The following is an 11,937-nucleotide window of genomic DNA, read 5'->3' on the forward strand; positions in this document are numbered from 1 at the left end:
TGTTTGGGTGTAGGGCCTGATCAGAGCCTGGAGGTACTGCGGTGCCGTTCCCCTCACAGCTCCGTAGGCAAGCACCATGGTCTTGTAGCGGATGCGAGCTTCAACTGGAAGCCAGTGGAGAGAGCGGAGGAGCGGGGTGACGTGAGAGAACTTGGGAAGGTTGAACACCAGACGTCAAACACCTTTGGGATGAATTGGAACGCTGACTGCGAGCCAGGCCTCATCGCCCGACCTCACTAATGCTCTTGGAATGGAAACAAGTCCTCGCAGCAATGTTCCATCATCTAGTGGAAAGTCTTCCCAGAAGACTGGAGGCTGTTATAGCAGCAATGTTCAAACATCTAGTGGAAAGCCTTCCCAGAAGAGTAGAGGCTGTTATAGAGGCAATGTTCCAACATCTAGTGGAAAGCCTTCCCAGAAAAGTGGAGGCTGTTATAGCAGCAATGTTCCAACATCTAGCGGAAAACCTTCCCAGAAGAGTGGAGGCTGTTATAGCAGCAATGTTCCTACATCTAGAGAACAGCCTTCCCAGAAGAGTGGAGGCTGTTATAGCAGCAATGTTCCAACATCTAGTGGAAAGCCTTCCCAGAAGAGTGGAGGCTGTTATAGCAGCAATGTTCCAACATCTAGTGGAAAGCCTTCCCAGAAGAGTGGAGGCTGTTATAGCAGCAATGTTCCATCATCTAGAGAACAGCCTTCCCAGAAGAGTGGAGGCTGTTATAGCAGCAATGTTCCAACATCTAGTGGAAAGCCTTCCCAGAAGAGTGGAGGTTGTTATAGCAGCAATGTTCCAACATCTAGGGGGGCACTAAATCCATGCAAATGCCCATAATTTTGGAATGAGATGTTTGACGAGCAGGTGTCCACATACTTTTGTTGATTTCGTGTAAATACTGCAGGCAGGCAGGCAGGCCCTCCTCTCCTCTTCTCCCCCTGTCCTCTCCTCTTCTCCCCACCTCCTCTCCTCTTCTCCCCCTCTCCTCTCCTCTTCTCCCTCCTCTCATCTTCTCCCTCCTCTCCTCTTCTCCCTCCTCTCCTCTCCTCTTCTCCCCCCTCTTCTCTCCTCTTCTCCCCCCTCCTCTCATCTTCTCCCTCCTCTCATCTTCTCCCTCCTCTCCTCTCCTCAAAATCCCATGATTTTGGATTGAGAAGTTTGACGAGCAGGTGTCCACATACTTTTGTTGATTTCGTGTATATGCTGCAGGCAGGCAGGCCCTCCTCTCCTCTTCTCCCCCCTCTCCCCCCCCCCTCCTCGCCTCTTCTCCCCCCTCTCCTCTCCTCTTCTCCCCCTCTCCTCTCCTCATCTCCCCCTCTCCTCTCCTCATCTCCTCCTCTCCTCTTCTGCCCCCTCTCCTCTTCTCCCTCCTCTCCTCTCCTCTTCTGCCCCCCCTCTCCTCTTCTCCTCCCCTCCTTCTTCTATTCTCCCTCCCTCCTCCCCCCTCTCCTCTCCTCATCTCCCCCTCTTCTCTCCTCTCTCCCCCTCTTCTCTCCTCTCCTCCCCCTCTCCTCTCCTCTCCTCTTCTGCCCCCTCTCCTCTTCTGCCCCCTCTCCTCTCCTCTTCTGCTCCCTCTCCTCTTCTCCCCCTCCTCTTCTCCCCCCTCTCCTCTCCTCTTCTCCTCCCTCTCCTCTCCTCTTCTCCCCCTCTCCTCTCCTCTTCTCCTCCCTCTCCTCTTCTCCCCCCTCTCCTCTCCTCTTCTCCCCTTTTCCCCTTCTTCTACCTCCCCTTATTTTATTTAATATAAATTACAGGATGGGAGGGAGACAGAGAGGGGGAGGGAGACAGAGAGGGGGAGGGGAAGGGAAGTAGGGTAGAGAGGGAGGAGGGGGAGAGAGAGGAGGGGAAGGGAAGTAGGGTAGAGAGAGAGGAGGGGGAGAGAGAGAATATATGTTAATCACTGTCTTCTCACCAGTGATGTCATCATAACCAGTAACCTGTTCCTCTCTTGGCCCAGCCCAGCCTGACCCTGACATACAACATCAGGCCTGTTGAGTTGACTTGGGTAACAGACCTCTTGCTTCAACACCACATCCCCCCCTTCTCCTGCTCTAACATGAGACCTCATCAGTACTCATTTTGGGTGCTGGTACTGTTTATATTTTGGTGCTGGAACATTAAGCCAATATTCTATAAGAAGTGAACTCAAGCAGTAGAAAGTTAGAGGTGATATTATAGGACACACTATGTGTAACTTTGCTGCTCTGCCAGCAGTTTCCTGTGGAGTTTTTCTAATGTCAGTGTTTCCTGTAGGTAGGTGGGTTTAACCACTGATCTTGTCTGCTTAAAAGTGGGTCACATATAAGTAAGGAGCTGGAAGTCATATAGCCTAGCAGTATTTCTCGGGAGGGAGAGGAGAGGAGAGGAGAGGAGAGGAGAGAGAGAGAGAGAGAGAGAGAGAGAGAGAGAGAGAGAGAGAGAGAGAGAGAGAGAGAGAGAGAGAGAGAGAGAGAGAGAGAGAGAGAGAGAGGACATACTGACAGACTGGGTTGGGAGAAGGAGACACGTGAAGAGGAAGAGAGAAACTCAGCAAAAAAAGAAATGTCCCTTTTTCAGGACCCTGTCTTTCAAAGATAATTCGTAAAAATCCAAACAACTACTCAGATCTTCATTGTGAAGGGTGTAAGCACTGTTTCCCATACTTGTTTAGTGAACCATAAACAATGAATGAACATGCACCTGTGTAACGGTCATTAAGACACTAACAGCTTACAGATGGTAGGCAATTAAGGTCACAGTTATGAAAACTTAGGACACTAAAAAGGCCTTTCAACTGACTGAAAAACACCAAAAGAAAGATGCCCAGGGTCCCTGCTCATCTGTGTGAACGTGCCTTAGGCATACTGCAAGGAGGCATGAGGACTGCAGATGTGGCCAGGGCAATAAATTGCTATCTCCGTACTGTGAGATGCCTAAGGCAGCGCTACAGGGAGAAAGGACAGACAGCTGATCGTCCTCACAGTGGCAGACCACGTGTAACAACACCTGCACAGGATCTGTACATCAAAAAATCACACCTACGGGACAGGTACAGGATGGCAACAACAACTGCCCGAGTTACACCAGGAATGCACAATCCCTCCATCAGTGCTCAGACTGTCCGCAATAGGCTGAGAGAGGCTGGACTGAGGGCATGTAGGCCAGTTGTAACGCAGGTCCTCACCAGACATCACTGGCAACAACGTCACCTATGGGCACAAACCCACCGTCGCTGGACCAGACAGGACTGGCAAAAGTGCTCTTCACTGATGAGTCGCGGTTTTGTCTCACCAGGGGTGAGGAAGGAATGAACATTACACGAAGGCCTGTACTCTAGAGGGGATCGATTTGGAGGTGGAGGGTCTGTCATGGTCTGGGGCGGTGTGTCACAGCATCAACGGACTGACCTTGTTGTCATTGCAGGCTGTCTCAATGCTATGCGTTACAGGGAAGACATCCTCCCCCCTCATGTGGTACCCTTCCTGCAGGCTCATCCTGACATGACCCTCCAGCATGACAGTGCCACCAGCCATACTGCTCGTTCTGTGCGTGATTTCCTGCAAGTCAGGAATATCAGTGTTCTGCCATGGCCAACGAAGAGCCCGGATCTCAATCCCATTGAGCACGTCTGGGACCTGTTGGATCGGAGGGTGAGGGCTAGGGCATGTCTGGGAACTGAAATGTCTGGGAACTTGCAGGTGCCTTGGTGGAAGAGTGGGTTAACATCTCACAGCAAGAACGAGCAAATATGGTGCAGTCCAAGAGGAGGAGATGCACTACAGTACTTAATGCAGCTGGTGGCCACACCAGATACTGACTGCTACTTTTGATTTTGACCCCCCCTTTGTTCAGGGACACATTATTCAAGTTCTGTTAATCACATGTCTGTGGAACTTGTTCAGTTTATGTCTCAGTTGTTGAATCTTATGTTCATACAAATATTTACACATGTTAAGTTTGCTGAAAATAAACGCAGTTGACAGTGAGAGGAATATTTATTTTTTTGCTGAGTTCAGTTCTTACTGAGAGACTGGGTTGGTAGAAGGAGACAGGAGAGGAGGGAGAGAGAGACTGACATTTAAATCTACAATGTATTTGTATCACTGACTTCTAACCATTAATGCCATCATAACCAGTAACCTGTTCCACTCTTGGCCCAGCCCAGCCTGACCCTGACATATAGCATCAGGCCTGTTGAGTTGACTTGGGTAACAGACCTCTAGCTTCTACACCACATCCCCCCTTCTCCTGCTCTAACATAAGACCTCATCAGTACTCATTTTGGATGCTGGTACTGTTTATATTTAGGTGCTGGAACATTAAGCCAATATTCTATAAGAGGTGAACTCAAGAAGTAGAAAGTTAGAGGTGATATTATAGGACACACTATGTGTAACTTTGCTGCTCTGCCAGCAGTTTCCTGTGGAGTTTTTCTAATGTCAGTGTTTCCTGTAAGTAGGTGGGTTTAACCACTGATCTTGTCTGCTTAAAAGTGGGTCACATATAAGTAAGGAAGTAATGAGCTAGAAGTCATATAGCCTAGCAGTATTTCTCAGGAGGGGGAGGGGGAGGAGAGAGAGAAAGAGAGAGAGAGAGAGAGAGGACATACTGACAGACTGGGTTGAGAGAAGGAGACACGGGAGGAGGGAAGAGAGAGAGAGAGAGCGAGAGAGAGAGAGAGAGAGAGAGAGAGAGAGAGAGAGGACATACTGACAGACTGGGTTGGGAGAAGGAGACACGGGAGGAGGAAGAGAGAGAGAGAGCGAGAGAGAGAGAGAGAGAGAGAGAGAGTGATAGAGAGGACATACTGACAGACTGGGTTGGGAGAAGGAGACACGGGAGGAGGAAGAGAGAGAGAGAGAGAGAGAGAGAGGACATACTGACAGACTGGGTTGGGAGAAGGAGACAAGGGAGGAGGAAGAGAGAGAGAGAGAGAGAGAGGACATACTGACAGACTGGGTTGAGAGAAGGAGACACGGGAGGAGGAAGAGAGAGAGAGAGAGAGAGAGAGAGGACATACTGACAGACTGGGTTAAGAGAAGGAGACACGGGAGGAGGGAGAGAGAGAGAGTGATAGAGAGGACATACTGGCAGACTGGGTTGAGAGAAGGAGACACGGGAGGAGGAAGAGAGAGAGAGAGAGAGAGAGAGAGAGGACATACTGACAGACTGGGTTGGGAGAAGGAGACACGGGAGGAGGAAGAGAGAGAGAGAGAGAGAGAGAGAGAGAGAGAGAGAGAGAGAGAGAGTGATAGAGAGGACATACTGGCAGACTGGGTTTAGAGAAGGAGACAAGGGAGGAGGGAGAGAGAGAGAGCGAGAGAGAGAGAGAGAGAGAGAGAGAGAGAGAGTGATAGAGAGGACATACTGGCAGACTGGGTTGAGAGAAGGAGACAAGGGAGGAGGGAGAGAGAGAGAGAGAGCGAGAGAGAGAGAGAGAGAGTGATAGAGAGGACATACTGGCAGACTGGGTTGAGAGAAGGAGACAAGGGAGGAGGGAGAGAGAGAGAGAGCGAGAGAGAGAGAGAGAGAGAGAGAGAGAGTGATAGAGAGGACATACTGACAGACTGGGTTGGGAGAAGGAGACACGGGAGGAGGAAGAGAGAGAGAGAGAGAGAGAGAGAGGACATACTGACAGACTGGGTTGGGAGAAGGAGACAAGGGAGGAGGAAGAGAGAGAGAGAGAGAGAGAGGACATACTGACAGACTGGGTTGGGAGAAGGAGACACGGGAGGAGGAAGAGAGAGAGAGAGAGAGAGAGAGAGGACATACTGACAGACTGGGTTGGGAGAAGGAGACAAGGGAGGAGGAAGAGAGAGAGAGAGAGAGAGAGAGAGAGAGAGGACATACTGACAGACTGGGTTGAGAGAAGGAGACACGGGAGGAGGAAGAGAGAGAGAGAGAGAGAGAGAGAGGACATACTGACAGACTGGGTTAAGAGAAGGAGACAAGGGAGGAGGAAGAGAGAGAGAGAGAGAGAGAGAGAGGACATACTGACAGACTGGGTTGGGAGAAGGAGACACGGGAGGAGGAAGAGAGAGAGAGAGAGCGAGAGAGAGAGAGAGAGAGAGAGAGAGAGTGATAGAGAGGACATACTGGCAGACTGGGTTTAGAGAAGGAGACAAGGGAGGAGGGAGAGAGAGAGAGCGAGAGAGAGAGAGAGAGAGAGAGAGAGAGAGAGAGTGATAGAGAGGACATACTGGCAGACTGGGTTGAGAGAAGGAGACAAGGGAGGAGGGAGAGAGAGAGAGAGAGAGAGAGAGAGAGAGAGAGTGATAGAGAGGACATACTGACAGACTGGGTTGGGAGAAGGAGACACGGGAGGAGGAAGAGAGAGAGAGAGAGAGAGAGAGAGAGTGATAGAGAGGACATACTGGCAGACTGGGTTGAGAGAAGGAGACACGGGAGGAGGAAGAGAGAGAGAGAGAGCGAGAGAGAGAGAGAGTGATAGAGAGGACATACTGACAGACAGGGTTGAGAGAAGGAGACACGGGAGGAGGAAGAGAGAGAGAGAGAGAGAGAGAGAGAGGACATACTGACAGACTGGGTTGAGAGAAGGAGACAAGGGAGGAGGAAGAGAGAGAGAGAAACAGCAAAAAAAGTAATGTCAGTTTTTCAGGACCCTGTCTTTCAAAGATAATTCATAAAAATCCAAATGACTTCACAGATCTTCATTGTAAAGGGTTTAAGCACTGTTTCAAATGCTTGTTCAGTGACCCATAAACAATTAATGAAAGTGCACCTGTATAACGGTCGTTAAGGTCGTTAAGATACTAACAGCTTACAGACTGTAGGCAATTAAGGTCACAGTTATGAAAACTTAGGACACTAAAAAGGCCTTTCAACTGACTGAAAAACACCAAAAGAAAATTGGCCAGGGTCCCTGCTCATCTTCCTGAACATGCCGTAGGCATACTGCAAGGAGGCATGAGGACTGCAGATGTGGCCAGGGCAATAAATTGCAATGTCAGTAATGTGAGACGCCTAAGACTCTACAGGGAGACAGGATGGACAGCTGATCGTCCTCGCAGTGGCAGACCACGTGTAACAACACCTGCACAGGATTGGTACATCCAAACCTAATACCTACGGGACAGGTACAGGATGGCAACAACAACTGCCCGATATACACCAGGAATGCGCAATCCCTCCATCAGTGCTCAGACTGTCCGCAATAGGCTGAGAGAGGCTGGACTGAGGGCTTGTAGGCCTGTTTGTAACGCAGGTCCTCACCAGACATCACTGGCAACAACGTCGCCTATGGGCACAAACCCACCGTCGCTGGACCAGACAGGACTGGCAAAAGTGCTCTACACTGATGAGTCGCGGTTTTGTCTCACCAGGGGTGAGGAAGGAATGAGCGTTTACACCGAGGCCTGTACTCTGGAGGGGGATCGATTTGCAGGTGTAGGGTCCGACATGTTCTTTGGTGGTGTGTCACAGCATCATCGGACTGAGCTTGTTGTCATTGCAGGCTGTCTCAACGCTGTGCGTTACAGGGAAGACATCCTCCTCCCTCATGTGGTACCCTTCCTGCAGGCTCGTCCTAACATGACCCTCCAGCATGACAATGCCACCAGCCATACTGCTCGTTCTGTGCGTGATTTCCTGCAGGTCAGGAATATCAGTGTTCTGCCATGGCCAACGAAGAGCCCGGATCTCCATCCCATTGAGCACGTCTGGGACCTGTTGGATCGGAGGGTGAGGGCAAGGGCACGTCTGGGAACTGAAATGTCTGGGAACTTGCAGGTGCCTTGGTGGAAGAGTGGGGTAACATCTCACAGCAAGAACTGGGAAATCTGGTGCAGTCCATGAGGAGTAGATGCACTGCAGTACTTAATGCAGCTGGTGGCCACACCAGATACTGACTATTACTTTTGATTTTGACCCCTAACCCCTTTGTTCAGGGACACATTATTCAATTTCTGTTAGTCACATGTCTGTGGAACTTGTTCAGTTTATGTCTCAGTTGTTGAATCTTGCTATGTTCATACAAATATTTACGCATGTTTTAAGTTTGCTGAAAATGAACGTGGCTGACAGTGAGAGGACGTTTCTTTTTTTTGTTGAGTTTAGTTCTTACTGACAGACTTGGTAGAAGGAGACAGGTGAGGAGGGAGTGAGATAGGACTTATTGACAGACTGGGATGGTAGAAGGAGATGGGAGGAGGGACTTTTTGGTGGTGGGGCACAAGGGGCTGTCGGTAGAGCCGAGGAGAAAGCCAGAGACCGCCGGCTCCACGCACTCGTCCAGCAGTGCGAGGGTACACTCCAGAGCCTCCAGGGACGGTCTACAGCCCAGAACGTCCAGCGATGGTCTACAGCCCGGAACCTCCAGGGACGGTCTACAGCCCGGAACCTCCAGGGACGGTCAACAGCCCGGAACCTCCAGGGACGGTCAACAGCCCGGAACCTCAAGCAACGGTCAACAGTCCAGAGCCTCAAGCGATGGTCAACACTCCAGAGCCTCCAGCAACGGTCAACGGTACAGAGCCTCCAGCGATGGTCCACGGCCCGGAGCTTCCTGCGTTGGTGCCACGGTTGGAGCCTTCCTCTGTGCCGGTGCCCAGTCCCGAGCATTCAGCCCAGCTTCATGGCCAGATCTGCGGTCTTAGCGGGTGCTTCTTCCCTTACCAGGGCCACCACCGACGCTAGTTGCCCACCCAAACACTCCCCACCCAGGTTCAGGTTTTGCTGTCGGAGTCCGTAACTTTGGCGGAGGGGGGGGGATGTCACGCCCTGACCATAGAGAGCCCCCGGGGTTCTCTATGGTGCAAAAGGTCAGAGCTTGACTTGGGGGTGTTCTAGTCTTGAATTTCTATGTTGGTGGCAGCTGATGATCGTTGCCTCTAATTGGGGATGATACTTAGTGGGGTCCTTTTCCCACCTGTGTTTGTGGGATATTGTTCCGTTTTGGTTTAGTGCTCTGTGTGCTAAGAACTTCACGTTTGTTTATTCTGTGTTGTTTTTTGAAGGTTCACTTCAATAAATATGGGGAACTCTACCGGTTCTCACGCTGCGCCTTGGTCCGCTCATTATGTATACAACGAACGTGACACTCACTCACTGACAGACTGGGTTGGTAGAATGAGACAAGGGAGGAGGGAGAGAGAGGGGAGAGAGAGATGAGAGAGAGATAGGACTTATTGACAGACTGGGTTGGTAGAAGGAGACGAGGGAGGAGGGAGAGAGAGAGGAGAGAGAGAGGAGAGAGATAGGACTTATTGACAGACTAGGTTGGTAGAATGAGACAAGGGAGGAGGGAGAGAGAGGGGAGAGAGAGATATGACTTATTGACAGACTGGGTTGGAAGAATGAGACGAGGAGGGAGAGAGAGGGGAGAGAGGGGAGAGAGAGATAGGACTTATTGACAGACTGGGTTGGTAGAATGAGACAAGGGAGGAGGGAGAGAGAGGGGAGAGAGAAGAGAGAGAGATAGGACTTATTGACAGACTGGGTTGGTAGAAGGAGATGGGAGAGAGAGAGAGAGGGGAGAGAGATGAGAGAGAGATAGGACTTATTGACAGACTGGGTTGGAAGAATGAGACGAGGAGGGAGAGAGAGGGGAGAGAGGGGAGAGAGAGATAGGACTTATTGACAGACTGGGTTGGTAGAATGAGACGAGGGAGGAGGGAGAGAGAGGGGAGAGAGGGGAGAGAGAGATAGGACTTATTGACAGACTGGGTTGGAAGAATGAGACGAGGAGGGAGAGAGAGGGGAGAGAGGGGAGAGAGAGATAGGACTTATTGACAGACTGGGTTGGTAGAATGAGACAAGGGAGGAGGGAGAGAGAGGGGAGAGAGAGATATGACTTATTGACAGACTGGGTTGGTAGAAGGAGATGGGGAGAGAGAGAGAGATGAGAGAGAGATAGGACTTATTGACAGACTGGGTTGGTAGCAGGAGACGAGGGAGGAGGGAGAGAGAGATGAGAGAGAGATAGGACTTATTGACAGACTGGATTTGTAGAAGGAGACGAGGGAGGAGGGAGAGAGAGGGAGAGAGAGATGAGACAGAGATAGGACTTATTGACAGACTGGGTTGGTAGAAGGAGACGAGGGAGGAGGGAGAGAGAGGGGAGAGAGAGATGAGAGAGAGATAGGACTGATTGACAGACTGGGTTGGTAGAAGGAGACGAGGGAGGAGGGAGAGAGAGGGGAGAGAGATGAGAGAGAGATAGGACTTATTGACAGACTGGGTTGGTAGAAGGAGACGAGGGAGGAGGGAGAGAGAGATGAGAGAGAGATAGGACTTATTGACAGACTGGATTTGTAGAAGGAGACGAGGGAGGAGGGAGAGAGAGGGGAGAGAGAGATGAGAGAGAGATAGGACTTATTGACAGACTGGGTTGGTAGAAGGAGACGAGGGAGGAGGGAGAGAGAGGGGAGAGAGAGATGAGAGAGATATAGGACTGATTGACAGACTGGGTTGGTAGAATGAGACAAGGGAGGAAGGAGAGAGAGGGGAGAGAGAGATGAGAGAGAGATAGGACTGATTGACAGACTGGATTTGTAGAAGGAGACAAGGGAGGAGGGAGTGAGAGGGGAGAGAGATGAGAGAGAGATAGGACTTATTGACAGACTGGGTTGGAAGAATGAGACAAGGGAGGAGGGAGAGAGAGGGGAGAGAGAGATGAGAGAGAGATAGGACTTATTGACAGACTGGGTTGGTAGAAGGAGACGAGGGAGAGAGACACTGACATATAAACCAACTGAATATATTTGTATCACTGACTTCTCACCAGTGATGTCATCAGAACCAGTAACCTGTTCCTCTCTTGGCCCAGCCCAGCCTGACCCTGACATATAGCATCAGGCCTGTTGAGTTGACTTGGGTTACAGACCTCTAGCTTCTACACCACATCCCCCCTTCTCCTGCTCTAACATGAGACCTCATCAGTACTCATTTTAGGTGCTGGTACTGTTTATATTTAGGTGCTGGAACATTAAGGCAATATTCTATAAGAGGTGAACTCAAGCAGTAGAAAGTTAGAGGTGATATTATAGGACACACTATGTGTAACTTTGCTGCTCTGCCAGCAGTTTCCTGTGGAGTTTTTCTGATGTCAGTGTTTCCTGTATGTTGGTGGGTTTAACTGATCTTATCTGCTTAAAGGTTTGTCACGTCATAGAAGTAAGGAAGAGATGAGATAGAAGTCATATAGTCTAGCAGTATTTCTCACTCTTCAGTCCTCTCCTTATGACAGTAGACTTGTTTCGCTCAGTGGAACCCCAGTTCGAGGCAGATATGATACCTGCACTGGTACTGACGACCCTGTTGTGGTTCACAGGTAGGATGCTGTTATACTGATATACACGTGTGACAGTTACTGAGATGTGATTTAATATTGTAAGATATCTTACCATTTGCAGGGTTAGTAAAATAACATACAATTGGAAGCAGACAGTAAAAATGTGTCTCAAAGCAGGACAATGATGTGATCACCTGCAAATGTACTTTACTGTAGTCTAACTGTCCATCTGGGGACAGGCACTAATGTCAGTTGTGGTGGTGTCATGCATCTGACTGTTGTATATTCAGTGTGTCAATGATTGATTGTATCTGTCTCTATGTAAATGAATGAGAGTATATATTATGTATTATATATTATATTGGAGTAGGAGAAGGGAGGGGTGTAGATGCCAGAGGTCTATGAGCTGAGTCAAGATCAACAGGTCCAACACTATGAGAGAGAGAGAGAACATGCGCGAGAGAAAAAAGAGAGATGAGCAGCATGAGAGAGAGGAGAGGTGAGGAATGGGGTGAGCAGAGGAGAGAGAAGTGGAGGGGACAGAGGAGGGGAGGGGACAGAGGAGGGTAGGGGAGAGAGAAGGGGAGGGTGGAGAGGTGGAGGGAGAGAGATTTGTGGAGGAGAGAGAATGAGAGAGAAAGGGAGGGGAGAGAGAAGGGGAGGGGATATTTGTGGAGGAGAGAGAAAGTATCAAAGAAGGGCAACACTAAGA

This window comes from Oncorhynchus masou, unplaced genomic scaffold, assembly GCF_036934945.1.
Source record: "Oncorhynchus masou masou isolate Uvic2021 unplaced genomic scaffold, UVic_Omas_1.1 unplaced_scaffold_2504, whole genome shotgun sequence".
Lineage (NCBI taxonomy): Eukaryota > Metazoa > Chordata > Actinopteri > Salmoniformes > Salmonidae > Oncorhynchus > Oncorhynchus masou.